The 20,598-nt window shown below is 50.5% G+C and overlaps 1 protein-coding gene across 1 annotated transcript in view; it reads left to right on the forward strand.

The window, feature by feature from the left end:
- The window catches only part of LOC119969587 (XK-related protein 7-like), a 297,799-nt gene that overhangs the window by 267,324 nt on the left and 9,877 nt on the right, over positions 1-20,598 (forward strand). The gene's annotated exons all lie outside the window — the stretch shown is intronic.

Consider the following 20,598-nt stretch of genomic DNA (forward strand, 5'->3'; position numbering starts at 1 on the left):
TTTTTAATTCCGCAGCCTTTGTGGAGATGGAGCCTTCTTCACGCTGAGGGCATCCTCCACTGTGTTTTATGGCACTGCCACTGTGCTAAATGAATTAGATTCAGAACAAATCTAGCAGCTCCATGAAGTGCTGTGGGCCATCAATTGCAGCAGAACTGTATTCCACCAATCTGTAAACTCAAGAGCGTAGCCTATCCCTCAGTCTATCATTATCGCCAAGCCAGAGTATCAACCCTGGTTCAGTGAGGAGTTTAGGAAAGCATGCCAAGATATATAGGTGGCAAGCTGCTGAAGCCACAACACAGGCTTACTTGTATGCCAAACCGTGGAATAGGCATTCTATAGACAGAAATATGTGATCTTACCGGATCAGGTCAAAGCTCTGCAGTCTTACCACATTCACTCATGAATGGTTGTGGACAATTAAGCAACAAATGGAAGGAGGAAACTCGCTGACCATCTTGGTCCTCAATGATGACAGAGGCTAGCATACAAGAGCAAAAGGTAAGGCTGAAATGTCCACTGACATCTTCAACCAGATATGCCAAATGGATGATGTATCTCAATCTCCATTTCTAAGCCTCATCATCACAGATACAAGTCTTCAGCCAATCCAATTCACTTCACATGATATCAAGAAATGACTGGATGCACTGGATGTAGCAACTGATAACATTCTGGCTGGAAAACTGAATACTTATATTCCAAAAAGAACCATCTCATAGCCAAGCCGTTCCAGTTCAGCTGAGACACTGGCACCTACCCAATCATATGTAAAATTGGTCACATATGTCCTGAGCACGTAAAGCAGGACAAATTCGATCTGCCCAATTCATGCTGGCGACAGGGTGGTCTGGTCCTATGGCTGGAGAACAAGAAAGAATGCCACAGCATTTCCATTGGAAAAGGCCCACTGGAATTAGGTGCCCGACTGGCCATCATCAGGCCTTGCCAGAAAATTCGCTACCCCCTCCCTCAACTTCCTCTGCCAATCAAGAGCTGCTAGCCCATCAGAAGTTAGCATCTCTCCATTGCACATCAGCACTACCAGAATTAGGGGTTATTGAGAGTAATGTAATCACCAGAGGCCTACAATTGACAAACCTAGTCCACAAGCAAATGAGGGCAGGATTGGTGCCACAGGGAGGGGTCTCTGGCGGGGGGGGGGGGGGGGGGGGGGGGGGGGGGGGGTTGGAAGGGAGGGCAGAGGGATGGCTCTCAGAAGGTACCTTCCTGATGTAGGTGCCTTGATCAAGCACTGAGTGCCATTTAACGGTAAAGTTCACACCTCTCCTCATCCCTAGAAGTCAAGTTTTTCTTTTTGGGCTCCCCTCATGGTAATTCCCAGCCTGTCACTAGTTAAATACCAGCAGTAATTACCCACTTCAGAGCCACAATTATCATCTGAGTGGGAAGGCAGTCTACGTACCTCCTTGCACCCGACTTAATCGGGCAGAGTTGGGCAGATGATGTGATCCACACCACACAACTCCTGCCACCAAACCACTGTCAAGGAGGCATTATATTCGGCCATTGTGTCAACTTTCTTCTCTTTCCTGTAAAATGGATATAGTGTCCCAAAGGAGGTGTAATACAGGTTTGCAGAATATTCCAGGAATACTGGGCAGGGGGTCGGAGAATCGCCCGGGTCCGGCATCAATCCCGCCCCCCGCCGTGTCCCGAATTCTCCACCCCCCAAGATTCGGCAGAGGCGGGAATCGTGGCGCACCGGTCAGCGGGCCCCCCGCGCCGGTCGGCGGGCCCCCTGCGGCAATTCTCTGGCCCGCGATGGGCCGAATTCCCGCCGCTGACAGGCCTCTCCCGTCGGTGTGGTTTAAACCACTTACCTGACCGGCAGGATTGGCGGCGCGGGCGGGCTCCGGGGTCCTGGGGGGGGGGGGGGGGGGGGGCGCAGGGCGATCTGACCCCCGGGGGTGCCCCCACAGTGGCCTGGCCCGCGATCGGGGCCCAACGATCGGCAGGGGGGCCTGTGCCATGGGGCCACTCTTTTTCTTCCGCCCCCGCCATGGCCTTCACCATGGCGGAGACGGAAGAGACCCCCTCCGCTGACGCTCCGGCGCATGCGCCAGCCGGCGAAGTACTTTCGGCCCTGGCTGCCGTTGTGCCAAAGGCTTTTTACGCCAGCCGACGGAGTGGGAACCACTCCGGCGCGGGCCTAGCCTCTCAATGTGAGGGCTTGGCCCCTAAAGGTGCGGAGAATTCCATAGCATTGGGGCAGCCCGACGCCGGAGTAGTTCACGCCACTCCATCACGCCGGAACCCCCCACCCCGCCGGGTTTGGGAGAATCCCGGCTAAGGAATCTAAGTTAAGAAGGAGGGTGATGTCGATTTGTCTTCTCTATATGGGTTTTCCTGTAGGGGCCTGGTGGACGGGTTCGGGCAGGGGGGTAAACGGGGAGTTCGGGGAGCTGGTGGGGGGGGGGACTGACAATGGGAGTAGCCCTGGAGGAGGCGGGGCCGGGCAGGGCGGAAGTGCGGGCTTTCTACGGGTTTCCCGCACTGGGAGATGGTGGGGGCGGGGTCAGGGCTGAGAAGAGCGGGTTGTTGCTGGCTGTTTTCTTTTCCCGCGCAAGAGCTGGGGGCGGGGGGGAGGAGGACCCATTGACGGGCACGATGGAGGAGGGATAGTCCCACGTGGGGAGGAGTCGGAGGTAGGGCGGGAGTCGCCGGGGTCAGCAGAAGTTAGCTGGCTCACGGGAGTGCTATGGAGGGAGGGGCGCGGCTAGGAGGGGTCCTAGCCTGGGAGGTGGGGGGGGGGGGGGGGGGGGGGGGGTACCGGGTTGCTGCTGAAACGGTCAGGAAGGAGCTGGAGGACGCAGGAGGTGCTGGAGGAGGGGAGTTGCCGCCGTGGGAAACTGGCAGAGCGGGGGACGCTGGCCGGTTGTGGGCAAGGAATGGGGTATGGCAGGGGAGGGGGGCAGGGAGCCCTCTGATCCGGCTGATAACCTGAAATATGAGGGGGCTGAATGAGCCGGTCAAACGGGCCCGGGTATTTGCGCACCTGAAGGGGCTGAAGGCGGATGTGGCCATGCTCCAGGAGACACACTTGAGAGTGGTAGACCAGGTTCGGCTGAGGAAGGGATGGGTGGGCCAAGTATTTCACTCGGCTGGATGAGAAGAGTAGGGGGGTGGCGATCCTGGAGGGGAAGCAGGTGTCGTTTGAGGCGTTAAATGTGGTGGCTGACAGTAGCGGGAGATATGTGATGGTGAGTGGTAAGCTGCAGGGGGAGCGGGTGATGTTGGTGAATGTTTACGCCCCAAATTGGGTCGATGCGGGGTGTATGCGGTGTATGTTGGACCGCATTCCGGACCTGGAGTGGGGGGCCTGATCATGGGGGGGGACTTCAACACGGTACTGGATCCCCCATTGGATCGATCCAAGTCCCGGACGGGTAGGAGGCCGGCGGCGGCTAAGGTGTTGAGGGGATTTATGGACCAGATTGGGGGGGGGGTGGATCCCTGGAGGTTTGCGAGGCCAAGGGCCAGGGAGTACTCATTTTTCTCCCACGTACATAAGGCCTACTCGAGGATTGATTTTTTTTGTCCTGAGCAGGGGGTTGGTTTCGAGGGTGGAGGATGTGGAGTACTCCGCCATTGCCATTTCAGATCATGCCCCGCACTGGATGGACCTCAGGCTGGGGGAAGGGAGGGACCAACGTCCGCTCTGGCGCTGAGGTGGGGCTGCTGGCAGATGAGGAGATGGCCGAGAGGGTTCGGGGGTGTATCGTGAGGTACCTTGAGGCCAATGACAACGGGGAGGTCCAAGTGGGGACGGTCTGGGAGGCATTGAAGGCGGTGATGAGGGGGGAATTGTTCTCCATCTGAACCCATAGGGAGAGGGGGGAGCAGAGGGAGAGGGAGAGACTGATAGGGGAGATGGGGCGGGTGGATAGGAGATATGCGGAGGCTCCAGAGGAGGGATTGCTGGGGGAGAGGCGTAGCCTTCAGGCCAGATTCGACCTATTGACTACCAGAAAGGCGGAAGCTCAGTGGAGGAAAGAACAGGGGGCGATGTATGAGTATGGGGAGAAGGCGAGCAGGATGCTGGCACACCAGCTCCGAAAGCGGGACGCGGCCAGGGAGATTGGGGGAGTGACAGATAATGCTGGGAAGGTGGTGCGGAGGGGGGTAGATGTTAATGGGGTCTTCAGGGACTTCTATGGGGAACTGTACCGGTCGGACACCCCGGTGGAGGGAGGTGGAATGGGGCGCTTCTTGGACAAGCTGCGATTCCCGAGGGTGGAGGAGGAGCAGGTGGAGGGACTGGGGGCGCCGATTGAACTGGAGGAGGTGGTCAAAGGGATAGGGAGCATGCAGTTGGGGAAGGCGCCAGGGCCGGACGGGTTTCCAGCGGAATTTTATAAAAGGTATTTGGATCTGTTGGGCCCCCTGTTGGTCCGGACCTTTAACGAGGCAAGGGAGGGGGTGGGCTTTGCCCCCAACTGTGTCACGGGCGCTGATTTCCTTGATCTTGAAGCAGGACAAGGACTCTCTGCAGTGCGGGTCATATAGGCCGATTTCGCTGCTAAACGCCGACGCTAAGCTGCTGGCATAGATCCTGGCCACTAGAATAGAGGATTGCGTGCCCGAGGTCATTCATGAGGACCAGACGGGATTTGTGAAGGGAAGGCAGTTGAATGCGAACGTGCGAAGGCTCCTCAATGTCATTATGATGCCGGCCAGGGAAGGGGAGGCGGAGATAGTGGTGGCATTGGATGCGGAGAAGGCCTTTGATAGGGTTGAGTGGGAGTATTTGTGGGAGGTGCTGGAGAGGTTTGGGTTTGGGGAGGGGTTTATCCGGTGGGTGAGGCTGCTCTACGAGGCCCCGATGGCGAGTGTAGCCACAAATAGGAGGCGGTCGGAGTACTTTCGGCTGTACCGGGGGACGAGACAGGGGTGCCCCCGTCCCCCTTGCTCTTCGCGTTGGCGATTGAGCCCCTGGCCATGGCATTGAGGGAATCAGGGAACTGGAGGGGCCTGGGGTGGGGAGGAGCATCGAGTGTCGCTGTATGCGGACGACCTGTTGCTGTATGTGGAGGACCCGGTGGGGGGGATGCCGGAGGTGATGAGCATTCTTCGTGAATTCGGGGGTTTCTCTGGGTACAAGTTGAATCTAGGCAAGAGTGAGTTGTTTGTGGTGCATCCGGGGGATCAAGTGGAGGGGATTGGTAGGCTCCCACTGAAGCAGGCAGGGAAGAGCTTCAGGTACCTAGGTGTCCAGGTAGCTGGGAGTTGGGGGGCCCTGCACAAGTTCAACCTCACAAGGTTGGTGGAGCAGATGGAGGAGGAGTTTAAGAGGTGGGATATGTTACCGCTGTCACTGGCGGGGAGGGTGCAGTCCGTTAAGGTGATGGTGCTCCCGAGGTTTTTGTTCCTGTTCCAGTGCCTCCCCATCCTTATCCCGAAGGCCTTTTTTAGGAGGGTCAACAGGAGTATTACGGGATTTGTGTGGGCGCATGGGACTCCGAGGGTGAGAAGGGTGTTCCTGGAAGGGGGCAGGGATGGGGGGGGCTGGCGTTGCCCAACCTCTGTGGGTACTATTGGGCTGCCAACGCAGCGATGGTGCGTAAGTGGGTAATGGACGAGGAAGGGGCAGCATGGAAGAGGGTGGAGGTGGTGTCCTGTGTGGGCACGAGCCTGGTGCCGCTGCCGCTCCCTCCAACGAGGTATACCACGAACCCGGTGGTGGCGGCTACCCTCAAAATTTGGCGGCAATGGAGACGACATAGGGGAGAAGTGGGGGGCTCGATGGAGGCCCCGATACGGGGGAACCATCAGTTTGTCCCAGGGAGCATTGATGGCGGATTTCTAGGCTGGCACAGGGCAGGGGTTAGGAGGTTGAGGGACCTGTTTGTGGAGGGGAGGTTCGCGAGCTTGGGGGAGTTAGAGGGGAAGTTTGGGCTCCCCCCGGGTAACATGTTTAGGTACATGCGGGTGAGGGTGTTTGCCAGGCAGCAGGTGGAGGGGTTCCCCTTGCTGCCCCCACGAGGGGTGCAGGATCGGTTGCTCTCGGGGGTGTGGGTTGGAGGAGGGAGGATTTCGGACATATACCGGGTAATGCAGGAGGTAGACGAGGCATCGGTGGAGGAACTGAAGGGTAAATGGGAAGAGGAGCTGGGTGAGGAGATTGAGGAGGGGACGTGGGCGGATGCCCTGGAGAGAGTGAATTCCTCCTCTTCCTGTGCTGCATAGGGCCCACATGACTGGGACGAGGATGAGTAGGTTTTTCGGGGGCGAGGACAGGTGTGCTAGGTGCTCGGGGAGCCCAGTGAACCACGCCCATATGTTTTGGGCGTGCCCAGCACAGGGGAGTTTTGGAAGGGGGTAGCAAGGATGGTGTCGAGGGTGGTGGGATCCAGGGTCAAGCCAGGCTGGGGACTCGCAATTTTTGGGGTTGCAGTGGAGCCAGGAGTGCAGGAGGCGAAAGAGGCCGGTGTTCTGGCCTTTGCGTCCCTAGTAGCCCAGTGGAGGATCTTGCTCCAATGGAAGGATGCGAGGCCCCCAAGCGTGGAGGCCTGGATCAATGATATGGCGGGGTTCATTAAATTGGAGAAGGTGAAATTTGCCCTGAGGGGATCAGTACAGGGGTTCTTTAGGCGGTGGCAGCCTTTCCTAGACTTCCTGGTGGAACGGTAGGGAAATAGGCCGGCAGCAGCAGCAACCCGGGGGGGGGGGGGGGGGGGGGGGGGGGGTTTGGTACGGTGGGAGGAAGAACTGTGTACATGGGTTTGTGGGATGTGGCGGGTGTTATCTCTTTCCCTTTTGTTTGGGTGTTCTTTTGTTTTTTTTCTCTTGTTTGTAGTTGCTTTTGAACTTGGGTGGGTATTGTTCTTGGGGGGTTACCACGGTTTTGTTAATAGAGTTGAGATGTTTATATTTTGTAAAAATTTCGATAAAAATTATTTTAAAAAGAAAAATAATGTTAATGTTAGGTTTTTATTTTTGTGCCAAACTAATAAAGTAGCATAAACAAAATAACTCTTTGGTCATAGGTTGTGTCAATATAGTACTAAGCATATTTTAGAGAATGTAAGAATAAATAAAGAAATAATAATCTTAATTAGTGTCACAAGTAGGCTTACATTAACACTGCAATGAAGTTACTGTGAAAATCCCCTAGTCGCCAAACTCTGGCACCTGTTTGGGTATACTGAGGGAGAATTCAGAATGTCCAAGTCACCTAACAAGCACGTCGTTCGGGATTTGTGGGAGGAAACCGGAGAACCCAGCGGAAACCCACGCAGACACGTGCAGACTCTGCAGACAGTGACTCAAGCCGGGAATCGAATTCGGGTCCCTGACGCTGCGAGGCAACAGTGCTAACTACTGTGCGCTTAAACTTATATAGCGTGTTATTATTGCCATTAAGGTGTTTTAGATTGCTTCACAGCTAATAAATTACTTTTGAAGTACAGTTATTATGTTATGTCCTATGAAAAATCAAGGCAATCCAGTAGTTTGAAACATGTTCTGCTGGTTTTATGTTTTTAAAAACTGTTTTAAAATGGAAGCTGTTTAATGGTAGGGACAGTTTGGCTAGGTTAATGGAGCTAGTACTTTAGATTGGTGATGAGCCTAGCAACACTGTAAACAGATATTTAACTGAGGCAACTTGGTAACGATGGATAATAGTACATCAAACATTTGAGTAAGTTGGCAGAGGTTCAAAGGAGGAGATGAAGTGTGTGCAAATTACATTATACAAGATGGAGTCATGGAATGAAGGTAATTTATTTTGACATAGATTAAGTTGAGGAGATTAGTTCAGATAAGGGAAGATCAAAAGGGAAAACAGTATATAAGTAGCAATTTAAACCTATGAAATTTAGCTGTTTGGGCATCTCAGCCCACAGCAGGAAAAGCTGTTTGAATCCCAGCAAGCTGAGTCTGTAGAAAAGCTTCCTTGCACAACCAATTGTTCTGCCCCATGTCAGAAGCAACCTTGTCCGAAAGTCAGAGTTTGCGTGAGACCATTGTCTCACAGTGTGACAAACAGCTGGGGGGGATGTGATGAGAAATCCACAGAAGTTGTTTTGGGTGGCATCCGTCAATTGCCGGTGTGTCTGACCACATTTTGCCGATTGGTTTATATGAATTGTGCACTTGCTGAGAACATAAGATATATGTTGTACTTGTTTAATTCTTATAATTCTGAATGTACCTGTAATGGTATAGTGGGGGGAAGGAGTATAGCATTACAGTTGATCTTTTCTTGTTTAATAAAAATTTTCATAGACTCATAGAATTTATAGTGCAGAAGGAGGCCATTCAGCCCATCGAGTCTGCACCAGCCGTTGGAACGAACACCCCACTCAAGCCCGAGTCTCTACCCTATCCCCGTAACCCAGTAACCCCATCTAATCTTTAGGACACTAAGGGGCAATTTAGCATGGTGTCATGGGAGTGTCCCTTTAAGAAATGCTTTGTCTTATCAAATGGCATCAGTGGTGTCATTGTGTGGGTGGAGCGGGGATGTGGCTCTGGGTTTTACTTTCGGTTTTGAGCTGGGAGCTGTTGTGTGGCTCTGAGTTTTTCTGCTTTCGTTTTCACATTTGGAAGCTGAATTCAGATAAAGAAGTCTTGTCTTGTCTCTCTCTCTCTCTCTGCAATTTAAATGCTGTCTCCAGATTACGTGATAACTTAAAAGTGATAACTGTTTTCAGGAAGGAATTCAAACCTGCTGTTCTGGACAGGAAACGAGACGTATCTATGCCAGGTCTTGAGTGCTGTGTGCTGGGCCACACCTTCGAAAGGGTTTTCTGGTTTATGGAATCATGTTATCAAATTGGGACAACTTAAAGGGGTAATTTATTCAGGGTTATACACAGAGTGCTGTAGTTTTATGGGGTATTTATGTTTGTAGTTGATAAAAATGCTTACTGTGTGTGTTTATAAAATGTTAACTAAATTCGTAGAATAAACTTTGTTTATGATTAAAAGTGCTGAAGACCTCTGTTGAATAACAACTGAAAAGCAGGCCCTTGGGCTCCTCGTATTCAAAATCAATAAACAGTTGTAGGTCAAGTGAACTGTATGATATACTTTGGAGTTTTCTAAACGCTGGCCCATAACAATGGCCAATCCACCTAATCTGCACACCTTTGGACTGTGGGACGAAACCGGAGCACCCGGAGAAAACCCACACAGACACGGGGAGAAGGTTCAAACTCCACACAGTCTAACAACCGTGCCGCCCATATTTGTGTTTCAGGGAAGTTTACATATTCTTTTATCCTTTTGTTAAAAGTTAACCGACAGTCCTGTGACTCAGTTCATGCACAACTCTAAACAAAGAATAAAAGTGATCCATTGAGCATGTGGGACCTGACTGCCCAATAGTAACAGTAGTTGGAATCATACCGGTAGATAGCCATTGAGTTAGTTAACTATATTATTAGTTGACTTTATTGTTGCTTATTTCATTGTTCGATAAACTTTTATTTTATTTAAAATTATCACAAAGACGTCTGTGACATCATTCTCAGGTTTTCAAATCCGTCCTCACATTATTACCAAACAGCAAAATAGAGTTGAGGGCAGGTGTTTCAAGTTTCCCTTCTGGGATTTGGAATATCCTGATGTTTGCCATCAGTTGTGCTCGTAACAGTTGGAAAATGTGGCAGTTTGTGCACAGCACATTCCCACAAACAGCAAATTAGATCAACGACCAATTAATCCACTTTACGTGACGAGTGTGGAAGGAAATAATAAAAGGTCCAGAAAGGAGTCCACACTGATCTGAACTGAGTCAAAGGGAAAAGGTATAATGCAACAGAATAAGAGTACAGAGCAGTTACCCCACTACAGGAGCCAGCTCACCGGCCCTCCGGTAGAATGTAGAAGGGGCGCCCGCCCTGCAGTGGGGGAATGTGTATTCCCCATAGTCTTTTGAGAATATCAACCCCCTAGTCTCATAAGTGTCCCATGACCCCAGGTTATGACAGAAAAGGAGAATTTTCTTTCAAATGTTTTTGTGTTTTGGGAAAGTTTACATATTAATCCAGGCAATAATTATTGACAATATATATTTCAATATTCTAAAGGTTTAATGGCGATACCGCTTCGAAGAAAATCTGATTTGAAAGTCAACAATGTCAGGCCCTTCTGTTGCCCCTTCCCCCCCCCAAACCTCCCACGGTGACCCACCCTCGGCCAAGCACTGGGGTGGCAATCCCAGCACCCCCGGGCTCTTTGCTCGTGAGCAAAGATGGCTACTCACCTCCTTGGCTCCCAACACAAGCCCTTCCAGCAGGTTCATGTTTTTCAAAGGGAGTACTAATTGGTGCCAGCGTGAGCATTCGCAGGGGAGGCCGCTGAATGATGGGAGGCCATTGGATATGGGGTCCTTCTCGTTAATTGTATGGCAATGGGGCTTATGTGGTGATAATTGGCTTCCCGCCACGCTATGGCGAGATCCTAGGGGAACGGGCCGGTTTCATTGCAAACTGGTTGGTGCCTGGCGTGGTCCTCGTTTTCGGCCTCTCCCGGTATTCACCAGCCTCATTACACTTCAGCGAGAGCGTAACGAGGCCGGAGAATCGCGTCCTCTGTTCTTATGTTTCTCTTTAATTAAGTCAAATTTTATTTTTCCTTTCTGTATCAGTTTCTTGATCCTGCTTTGCTAAATACTAAAATGCTTCCAATCCTCTGGCTCACTACTTTTTTTGGACAACTTTTATAAGCTTTTGATATAATACAATATTTAGATTCTTTTGATAGGCACGGGTGGATCACTTATCTAACGGGTGGATCACTATACATTAAATTAATATATATTTGGTGTAATCCATGAATTAATGCTTAAATTCTGGATTTTGCCTGTCAACCATCATACCTTTTAATGTAGTTTTCCAATCTATCACAACCAGCTTGCCCCTCATATAGTTGTAGTTTCTCTTGTTTAGATTTGAGATCCGAATTTCTTGGTAAAAATGCCATCATACTACAGTATGATTATTCTTCCCCAAAGGCTCCTTTACATTGCAATTATTTTTGGCCTTTTCTCATTGCATAATACTAGACCTAAAAACTGGCTCGTTCACTAGTTGGTTCCTCAACATACTGTACAGGAATATTGGGCGTGATTCTCCGCTGCCCACGACGGATCAGAGAATAGCGGGAGGGCCTTCCCGACAATTTTCACACCCTCCCGCTATTCTCCCCCCCACTTCCCCCCCCCCCCCCCCCCCCCCCCCCCCCCCCCCCCCCCCCAGGCACGGCCGCCCCACGACACGAATCGCTGCTTGCTGTTTTTTACGGCGAACAGCGATTCTCCCCAGGCCGATGGGCCGAGTTCCCAGACCTTTACGGCCGTTTTCACGAACGCGATCACACCTGCTCTCACCGTTCGTGAAAACGGCCGCAAAGTGCCGGTACCGGACAACCATGGCACCGATTGGCACGGCTGCACCACGGCCGTCACAAGGGTGGCATGGGCCTGCGATCGGTGGGCACCGATCGCAGGCAGCGGGTCCGATACCCGGGCACTATTTGTTCTTCCACCGCTCTGCGGGGCGGCTGAGGGGCATGACGGCCCGTGCATGCGCAGGTTTGACGCGTCTGCGTGATGACGTCATCCGCGCATGCGCGGGTTGGAGCCGTCCAACCCGCGCATGTGCGGCTGACGTCATCGTGCGCGTCAGCCGGCGTGTCGCTTGGCGCGCGGACTTAGCGACGGTCGCTAAGCCCGCGATGCCGTGCTTCACGGGGCCCCGCTGCTAGCCCCGCCCGGGAGGGAGAATCGGGTCCTGGGAGGGGGCGTGGAGGCTGCCGTGAAACACGGCCAGTTTCACGGCAGCCTTTACGACTCGCCGCATTTGCGGAGAATCGCGCCCATTATCTTGCAGAAGACCAACCCAGACTTCCAATAGGCCATTCCCTCACAGGACACAGTATGTAGTGGACTCCCAACTGGTATATAGCATAAAAACATCTCTTAAAGAAAGGTTGGAAGACTGACGAGATATGGTGATGGAAGTTGCCAAAGGGAATCTATGAAAATTTTAGGATGGTTGACAAGAGGTGAAAGATAACCCTGAGATTCTCTGATATTCCTAGGCCTTGGTTTTTAGGATGGCTGGGCACAGTCTCTGCTATCCAAAGAATCATCTGGGAACATATCTCGCTGACTGTCCCAATGCCATTTTACGTTCTAACGAGCGTTGATTTGCATAAGGTGGATCTTCCAGCCCTTACTCAGGAGGAAATCCCTTACGTCTTAAAGAGCTGTTGGCCAATCAGATTGGCCGGCAGCACTCCAGTCCCTCTAACAACAGCGCAGTAGTGGCTGGAAGAGGTATTGCACCACCCAGCCTGAGAGGCATTCCCGTGAACCGGAGACCCAGGAAAGTGATAGGGGGTCTCAATGCGGGTGGGTAGGGAAGGCCTGGGTTGGGGGGGGGGGGGGTGGCGGCTCACGATGGGGGTCTCGGGGGACCAGGCTGGGGGAGAGAGGTCTGGAAGTCAACGGGCCTTAAAGTGGGTGCACCGGGTCAGAAGGGGGCTTCGAAATGAGGTGCCCCTCTCCATTCTAATCTGGGATCTAACATCCCTTATTTCCGAGCACCCCCCCCCCGCCGCCATGCTGTCATCCAACCCAGCCTACAAATTGAGGCTGAGCAGGAATCAGCCCTTAAGTGGCCATTAATTAACCATTTGAGGGCCTCAGTTTGAGCAAGAGCATGTGTTACAATCCCTAAATGCCGCAAAGAGAAAAGGTATGGAGGCGTCACACACTTGCATACCTTACAAACATAACGCAAGGTTTATTAGGGGATGTTGCTCATACAATCTAAGCCTGCACAAACACTCTGCTGACATCACTACAGATGACGTGACATTCCACCATCAAAGATGTATTCTTGAACCAATCCAAGGCCCTGCCTGCCCCAATGTAAAATCGCTATGGAGTTAGGACGGGCAGGCATCCCATCAGTGCCACACACACACACACCCTCCCCCCTGCCCCGCCCCCCCCGGACCGCAGACCCCGTCATGGAGCCGGTGGGAATGTAACGATTCTGGCTCTGGAGTTTTTGGTGTCACCATAAGTGCCTGTTGGGATGTTCCTATTCCCCAGAATTGGGATAGCACAGGCCTGGCCTTTCACTAAAAAAACACAGTTGGACATGGTGCAAAAAGCGAGCATCGCACTGAGGACCTGAATCTCATGCCAGAAAAGGCACGTGAAGCACATGTACCCATATTATATGTACTACATTTAAAATTGGTGCATGTGATAAAATGGGGTCACTGGCTGCAGCTGCGGTGAGTCAGCAGTGTACAACACTGGTGAACGATGATATTGTTGAAAAAACATCTTTCTTTGCAGCCGGCTTTGTGTGGTGATAGCAGGTTGTATTAGTGATTTCGGAATGAATTGTGTGGTGATAGGTAAGTGATATTAGTAAGGTTAGAATACATTGAACAGCAGGTGAAAGAACACTGCTGTTTGTTACAGGATGATAGGTTAGGGAATTGATAGAAGCTAAGTGGAGGCGGTGGTTGTGGCTAGTTGAAAGATGCAGTGACTGGGAATAAATAGAATCGAAATCAGTGGCAATAAAAATAAAATAATAGTGTTAAATTCATTGGCCGAGATAGAACAGCTCCAAAAGAGGCCAGGATTTAAATTAGAATTTGCCAGATGGCCTTGTACGAGCCTCTGCAGGTTCCTTACAAGACAATGGTGTAGGGGAGATGGATTGCTATGCTGGGAATTCCCACTAAACCAACTCATTAAGACCTGGTATATCCAGTGAGATGTGACGCTATTCAGAATGGCTTAAGTAGGCCCCAAAACAATATTTGGTTTGATCCCTTCACACTGTGCACAAAGGGGTTACTCCATGAGAATCATAGAATCATAGAATTTACAGTGCAGAAGGAGGCCATTCGGCCCATCGAGTCTGCACCGGCCCTTGGAAAGGGCACCCTACCTAGGCCCACTCCTCCACCCTATCCTCGAACCCTATCAACCCTTTTTGGACACTAAGGCCAAGTTATCATGGCCAATCCACCTAACCTGCACATCTTTGAACAGTGGGAGGAAACCGGAGCACCTGGACGAAACCCACACAGACATGGAGAGAGCGTGCAGACTCCACACGGACAGTGACCCAAGCCGAGAATCGAACCTCGGCCCCTGGAGCTGTGAAGCAATTGTGCTAACCACTATGCTACCGTGCCGCGTGAGGTGGGGCAACAGGGAAAACTCCTCCCTGCCCAGTCCTTGTCAGACTTTCTGACCGCATAGAGCAATGGATACCTGAGAATTGTCCATGTTGGTGTGGAAATGCTCATTGAGGTAAAGTGCCCTCCTAGTCATTCTGCAAAATCTCTGGCAGGAACATCTCTGGAATGCACCATTTCCGAGAACGGTGATGTTAGCGCCAGGATGAGAGATCACCCATTAAGAGGGTCACAGGTTTGAAATGGGATCAGTAAAGTTATCAATGACTAGGGGTCTACATCTATGTTAAAGCAAGAGAATAGAAGTAAGGAGAATGGATGAGAGTATGAGAGAAAGGGAGAGTAAGAGAAAAGGTGCAACTTTGATATATTAGTTAAAATTGAGAAACTGACAGCATTGGAGATGGTAGAAAAAAGATTAAATACAAAAATTAATTGTGCAAATCAAATGAATAGGCAAGACTTGAAAGTTTATGAAGAAAGATACAGGAAGGCAATGATGGAACAGCCCAGGCGGCTGATTATGATCTCTGGTCAATAATTATCTGTTCATATAAGTGACACCAATGACAACAACTTATTATTTCTGTATCATTACCTAAGTTACAAATTTTGGGGTTAGGTCTTTGTGGTCAGGTTTTCGTTCCCTGCCAACCAATCGGATGGCAGAAGCCAAACCCCTGCAGCTGTCTGTATATGCTGATAAGCCGGCTGCTCTTGGGACCAGGATTTCCACCTCTGGGATTTCTATCCAGTTCAGTGCCTGATTTAATTCAATGGACGTTCCCAATAAGAGGTGATGCAGAGTTCTCACCTGCTCTCCAGATGACAAGAAGATCCCCATTGCCCCTTTAAATACCACCTCAAAACTGCACACACTACTCTGGGGCTGGCACGGTAGCACAGTGGGTGGCACTGTTGCTTCACAGCTCATGGGTCCCAGGTTCGATTCCCGGCTAGGGCCACTATCTGTATGGAGTCTGCACATTATCCCTGTGTCTGCGTGGGTTTCCTTCGGGTGCTCTGGTTTCCTCCCACAAGTCCCGAAAGACGTGCTGTGAGGTGAATTGGACATTCTGAATTTTCCAAATTTCCATGTACCCATGCCGGAATGTGGCGACTAGGGGTTTTTCACAGTAACTTCATTGCAGTGTTAATGTGAGCCTACTTGTGACTATAAAGATTATAAATAATGTAAAGATGTGATTCACTTGTAGCAAGATTTCCTTAGTCTTACACTCCAATCCCCTTGCAACAAAGGTCAAATTGCTATTGCCTTTGCCTGCTGTACATTCCTACTCATTTTGTGTTTTTCATATAAGTACACCCACGTCTCTCTGAAATCAGCTTTTACAAATTTCATACCTTTTAAAAAGTATTCTGCTCTTCTATTCCTGTGACCAACATTGTCATGCAAATTGGGGATTTCACATTAGCACAAATAAGTTTTCTTCATTTGTGGCACAATAGTTTGCTATTCCTGACCTCTAACTACTTGTTGCTGATAAAAATACAAAGCAAAGTGAGAAGACAGAGAAGACATTTCTTTCCCCAGCACTGATACCATCGATGATTGTAGAATAAAGAGCATCACTGTGCGCAGAACTAAATGTCTGGGGGTTTTCTATTTATTTTACATCTAACTGCAAATATACAGCATAGAAATCTTTCAGCAAATCTATGCCTGAAAAAATACTTACTGACACGCCTGTTAGTGAAGCCATTGATTTCCAGGAGAATACTGGACCCATGATATAAGTGCACTGCATTTATTTCAAATAAATTTTCCAAATAACTGAGGGAATGACGATGATTGCAAAATCAATACATAGATTGCAAGAGGACAAAACACTCATCAGAAGTTTAGTGTGATTTCCACAGAAGCACAGAGATATCAAGGGCAAATAAATTAAAGTTTGGCTGATTCTAATAATCGTTATAATCATTACTGAGCTCTTCACCTTATTAATTATTAGAGGGATTAAGAAAATAAGTAGTGTTAATGTAGCTTGAGACAGGATGTTGGGAATTCTAGATAATGCTTATCTGGTGTCTACCAGCTCTTGAGGTGTTTCGTAGGTTTCCAGCCTGTAGATATTGGATCATTTTAACAGTGTAAATTAGCTTTCCACTCTCATGAGAGGAAGATCCTTCATTTACAGAAGCTCCATTCATATACCTTTAGTCTTGAACTTTCATCCAGATTGGCAGTTGTTGGGCTCCTCTCCTTTTGGACAGACCAGCTTACATCAAGCTCAGAAAATCAACTGCCTTTCCCATTTTTTCTGTGTTCGGTTTTATGTGTTTTTTTAATAAATGTTGATTGCCGATTTGTCAGTATTTGACACTGTGTCATATAAGCTGTTACAAATGGTTCCCAAACTTTTTTTTTACAATATATATACACATCTAGTAGAGTGACATAGAGAAGGGGGAAACCAACTGAGCCAAACTACCATAAGACGTAGGAGCAGAAGTAGGCCCTGTGGCCTATTGATTCTGACCATGCTGTCTGGAATTTTCCAGACAACAGACAGCCCTGTCAAGAAACAAATAAGATGAAAGACTCTTACTTGTGTTCTTCTCGTGAAAACCTTTCACTGGTAAGTATTCATTTAGTCCTGCACCTGAAAACTGGGCAAACGTACAGGATAAGCTATAAATGATAGTTGGAGGATAATGGTTAACACACTCAAATGAAAATCCTCTGTCCCCCATTTAAATTGTTAGGTTAGCTATTTGAAATAGCTCCCTTACCATAACAAATAGTGAAATGTCACACAACACATTAAAGATTTACCCACAATTATTGCCAATAGTTGTTTGGTAGTACAGAACTCGACTTTTGCTGAATAAAAGGTTCAAGTTTTTTGCCTTGCACTCATCACGACACTTTGTAAGAATATCATCAGACTACCCTGCCTAGATCATTTCATGCTGTATATCACTTAAACTCGTGGATGGGCTGAAGACAGTCGCTTTTGGCACTGAAAAGGGTGCAATCTACAAGAGACTACTCTGGAAGGGTGAAGTAGCTCAAAGATTTGAGCAAGCAGGCAAAGCTAGCTGTTTCACCCTGCTACCATGCAATAGCAAAATGAATGGTTTTCACCACTATCAGGATGTTGTCAAGTCAAAAAGACATTCTGCCTATCTCACAAATGAGTAACGTGATATTTGAGTTGCAGTGCCAGTGCGATACCAGGTATGTAGGCCGTACATCCCAAAGACTGGTGGTTCAGATCAAACAGCATGTCCCAGCCGCTGTTTGCAACAGGCAAGGTGCAGACCGTACACAAGCAAAACCCAGAACACAGTGTCCAACATTAGTTGTGATTCTACAATTGGACAACATTTGCTGAAGAATCCTCAGTGAGCTATGAATTGTGCTGACAACCATTTAAAGATTGTCAGTCGGGCTCACAGTGTAGTGCATTTGTGTGTACTGGAAGCTATATATATTAGTACACAGGGCCCTGTTCTTTGCAGATGGAAAGAACATGTACATACATTGACCCTGTTTCAGCTAAACAAAAAGTGACAGCCTTCTCTGAATCATTCCTCAGGACAGTGCCTTGACCTATCAGGGTCAAACTGCCTGGTTTAAATTTCAAACAATGTTTGGCAGTTAACTGATAGCCACCTTGGGGTGCTGCCACAAACCTTGGGGCAGGCATCAATTTCACTGAGTGTGGGTCGTATAGGCCCATATCACTTCTGAATGTGGACGCAAAAGTATTGTCGAAGGTACTCGCGGGTAGACTGGAGGAGTGCCTCCCGAAGATGATAGGTGAGGATGAGACGGGGTTCGTGAAAGGGAGGCATCTGTTTTCGAACATTAGGAGGGTTTTGAACGTTGTTATGGCACCGGCGAAGGGAAGGAAACAGAGGTGGTTGTGGCATTGGACGCCGAAAAGGCATTTGACCGGTTAGAATGGGGGTACTTGCAGTTCTGGAGCAGTTTGGGATTGGACCAAGATTTGTGAACTGGGTAAAGCTACTATATAAGAGCCGAGAGCGAGTGTCGGCACAAACAACATCAGCTCGAGATACTTTTCTCTCCACCGTGGGACTAGGCAGGGATGTCCTATGTCCCCCCTGCTGTTTGCACTCGCGATTGAGCCGTTGGCCATTGCATTAAGAAGTTCGGGAGCATAGAAAGGAATAATGCGGGGGGGGGGGGGGGGGGGGGGTGGGGGGAATAGAGCATAGGGTGTCCTTATATGCCGACGACTTGCTGCTGTATGTGTCGCAACCGAGTGCATCGATAGGAGGAATATTGAATCTACTGCGAGTATTTGGGTCGTTCTCGGGGTACAAGCTGAACCTGGACAAGAGTGAATTTTTTGTGGTGTCTCGGCCGGGGGTGGGGGCAGGGATGGGGGGGGCTGCCATTCTGTAGGGCGGGGACTCACTTTAGGTATCTGGGGGTGCAGGTTGGAAGAGGCTTTGCAGATACAACATCACTAGTTTGGTGGAGAGAGTGAAAGCCGATCTGGTAAGGCGGAATGGTTTCCCTCTGTCACTGGCGGGTCGGGTACAGACAGTTAAAATGAATGTGTTGCCGTGATTTCTGTTTATTTTTCAATGCCTACCGATTTTCCTCCCAAAGGCTTTTTTCAGGGAGATTTAGGGAAGGATTACCTCGTTCATATGGGTAGGGAAGGTGGCCAGAGTGAGAAAGGTGCTGCTACAGAGGGGAAGGCAGGCAGGGGGTTTGGGTCTCCCAAACTGATGTACTACTACTGGGCGGCAAATGTGGAGAAGGTGCGGAGCTGGGTCAGAGGAGTTGATTTCCAGTGGGTCAGAATGGAGGAGAGTTTGCAGGGGGGCGGGTCTGAAAGCACTAGCAACAGCGCCGCTCCTGATAGCTCCGGGGAAATACTCAGGGGGTCCGGTAATAATAGTTTCATTGAAAATCTGGAGGCAGTTTCGCCAACACTTCGGGTTGGGGGCAGGGTCAAGTGAAATGCCGATTCGGGGGAACCACAGATTTGAGCCAGGGATGGACGTTTTTGGAAATGGGAAGAGAAGGGGATTAAGACGCTAAAAGATTTGTTTCTTAGGGGTCGATTTGCAGGATTGAGGGAGCTGGAAGCGAAGTATGGGCTGGAGCAGGGAGAAATGTTTAGATACATGCAGGTTCGAGATTTTGCCAGGAAGGAGATACAGAGCTTCCCGGAGGAACAGGCCTCCACATTGCTGGAGGAGGTGCTGACGACAAGGGGACTGGAGAAGGGGATAGTGTCAGCGGTGTTCGGAGCTATTTTGGAAGAGGATAAGGCCAGCGCCGGCCCTAGGGTTGCTGGCGCCCCGGGCAAGCTGAACTTCGGGGCCCTTGGGGGGTGGGGGGGGCGGGGCCGGGGGGGGGGGGGGGGGGGCCCGAGGGGGGGGGGGGGCGAGGGGCGGGGGGGGGCCGCGGGGCGGGGCCGAGGAGGGGCGGGGCGGGGGGGCGGACCCGAGGGGGGGGCGGACCCGCGGGGGGGGGGGCGGGGGGGCCGTCCTGGGGGAGGGCGGCCAGCGCGGGGGAGGGCGGCCACCGCGCAAGCGCTGGTTGGCACCGGCCCAACTGCGCATGCGCGGGACCCGAGTCTCTGGCGCCCCCTAGCACATGGCGCCCCGGGCGACTGCCCGAGTTGCCGGTGCCTTGACCCGGCCCTGGATAAGGCACCACTGGAAGGGATCAAAGCAAAGTGGGAGGAAGAGTTGGGAGAGGTTATAGAGGAGGGGGTCTGATGTGAGGTGCTCCGGAGAGTAAATGCCTCCATCTCATGTGCGAGGTTGGGGCTTATACAGCTGAAGGTGCTACACAGTGCGCACCTCACGAGGGCGAGGATGAGCCGATTCTTTGAAGGAGTAGAAGATGTGTGTGAACGTTGCATGTGGGGGGGGGGGGGGGGGGGTCGCTAATCACGTTCATCCAAAGCTAGAGGAGTACTGGAAGGAGGTGTTTAGGGTAATTTCCAAGATGGTCCACGTGAAACTGGACCCGGGTCCCCGGGAGGCCATATTCGGGGTGTCAGACCAGCCAGGGTTGGACACGGGTGTGGAGGCAGATATTGTAGCCTTCGCCTCGTTGATCGCCCGAAGGCGGATCCTGTTGGGATGGAGAGCAGCCTCTCCACCCTGTGCCCTGGCGTGGCGGGGGGACCTGTTGGAATACTTGACCCTAAAGAAGGTTAAGTTTGAACTGAGGGGAAGGACGGAGGGGTTCTGCAAGTCATGGGCATTATTCATTATGTACTTTCAAGAACTGGATAACATCGAACATTAGTTGGGGGGGGAGATGGGTGGGAGGGTTGGGGGGAGGGGGTCTGTGTATATTAAGAATGACTATGGGTAATCCCTGATTCCTTTTTGCCATTTGTTTATGTTAACATGCGGGCT

Source organism: Scyliorhinus canicula, chromosome 7 (assembly GCF_902713615.1).
Source record: "Scyliorhinus canicula chromosome 7, sScyCan1.1, whole genome shotgun sequence".
In the NCBI taxonomy this organism is placed as follows: domain Eukaryota; kingdom Metazoa; phylum Chordata; class Chondrichthyes; order Carcharhiniformes; family Scyliorhinidae; genus Scyliorhinus; species Scyliorhinus canicula.